This window comes from Otolemur garnettii, unplaced genomic scaffold (genome assembly GCF_000181295.1).
Source record: "Otolemur garnettii isolate 467f Iridium unplaced genomic scaffold, OtoGar3 scaffold00031, whole genome shotgun sequence".
In the NCBI taxonomy this organism is placed as follows: domain Eukaryota; kingdom Metazoa; phylum Chordata; class Mammalia; order Primates; family Galagidae; genus Otolemur; species Otolemur garnettii.
In genome coordinates, this window is record NW_003852426.1 from 6,055,445 (window position 1) to 6,057,151 (window position 1,707).

Genomic DNA, 1,707 nt, shown 5'->3' on the forward strand with positions numbered 1-1,707 from the left:
AAATAGCTAGGCATTGTGGCGGGCACCTGTAGTCCCGGCGGCTACTTGGGAGTCTGAAGCAAGAGAATCGCTTAAGCCCAGGTGTGTGTGAGGTTGCCGTGAGCTGTGGCTTAAGGCACTCTGCCGAGGGCGACATAGTGAGACTCTGTCTCAAAAAAAAAGTAGGAAAAAGAGAAGCAGAAAGAAAAAAAATCACTCAGGGTTCCACTGTCTAGCTGAAGGTGTGGCCAGAGTGCGTGCCAAAAGGGAGGGGTAATATTTACTTTAACGCTGGTGGAGAGGGGAGAGTTACTCTTTGGTCGTAAACCTGAGAGTCAAGTTTTGTTTATCTCCAGAAGAAAGCAAAGATCTTCCAACAGCTGCTAGGTACATTCTAGGGTATATCTCGGGGATAGGTTGGAATAACAAGTCCCTTCCAGGTCTTAAAGACCTAGGTTAAGAAGTGAGAACAGAGCTTTCTACAACAATAGGGAGATGTTCCCCATTTAGGTAGGGTGACCAGATTTTAACATCTGTAAGGCGGGACAAGGGGGGGGCGGGGCAGGGGACGGGGCAGGGCAGGGCCTGACAACAATGCAAACTTTGATAAGCAGTTCTGGATAATCACTTCTCAGCAATTATTTGTTATTATTACAGTTTAACATTATAAAATTAACAAAAACAATATAAAACTCATATTCTGGCGAAATAGCCACATGGCAGCCGAAAACCGTATATTCCCTTCTTGTTCTCCCGCCTGTTCGTGCATTCTTTCCAAAAATCGGGACTTTTTTAAAACGATGCGGGACAAATTGTTGAAAAGCGGGACGTCTGGTCACCCTACATTTAGGTAGATAAGCATATTAGATAAGCAAGCACATGGGAAGAAAGGTAAGAAGTTCAGGACCATAAGCTTCCTGTTGCAGAAGACTCTCGAGGGACAAAAAACCCTTTTTTGAAAATTACAAGCAGAATGGGCTCTTCTGGTGCTCTGAGCACTGGATGAAGAGACTGTAGACCCAGCTCTAGTTCTAGCATTACTTCTCACTGCAAGTCACACACTTTTTCTGGGCCTAAGTTCTTCCAGTGGAAGATGAGCAGGTTGCACTAGATGACCTCTAAATTCCCTTCCAGCTTTAAATTCCCTTTTGTGATACTTGCTGGACTCGTTTTACTGGCCCTGCGCTCCCGGGCTCCTCCCCAACTTCGCGCTGAGAAGCTGCGCCCGCATCGGGCACCAGAGGGCACTGCAGGCAGGCCCAGGAAAGCGTGCGCTGGGCGGAGAAGCAGAATCAGGGACGTCTCCAGGAAGAGCGCTGATTGGTCGCTGCAGGCGGCAGGGGGCGTGGAGCGGGAGGGCCGAGCTGCGCGATGACGCCGCGCTCCCGGGGGCGGGGCCGGACCGCCGAACGTGTGACGCCTGGGCTGCCGCGGAGCTGGGGATTAATGGGAAAAGTTTTGGCAGGAGCCAGAGGGTTCTGCGGAGCCTGCGGGACGGCGGCGGTGGCGCGGTAGGCAGCCAGGTCAGGTCAGTCCGGGTCGGAGGAAGCAACTAGGCAAGTAACGGACGGAAGCGGCGGGCCCGGGCCGAGGCGGCCGGCGGGGCTGGGGCGCAAGGCCCGGCTGCGAGCGGGGTTAGGGGAGCAGTAGGGGTCCGCGGACAGCGCTTCTGCGGCTTCCCGACGCTCCAGCCCGGGAGTCAGCCCCATCTGTTGCCCTACTGGTGCC

At 53.5% G+C, this 1,707-nt stretch overlaps 1 protein-coding gene across 2 annotated transcripts in view; it reads left to right on the forward strand.

Moving 5' to 3' along the window:
- The first annotated feature begins 1,372 nt into the window (after positions 1 to 1,372).
- PPARD (peroxisome proliferator activated receptor delta) overlaps positions 1,373 to 1,707 on the forward strand; it is a 96,155-nt gene continuing 95,820 nt past the window's right edge. Inside the window, exon 1 of one of the 2 annotated variants that reach the window (XM_023512846.1) lies at positions 1,373 to 1,507. The gene's annotated coding sequence lies outside the window, so the exon portion shown is untranslated. The remainder of the gene's footprint in view (positions 1,508 to 1,707) is intronic. The other variant, XM_012804855.1, reaches the window with a different exon arrangement.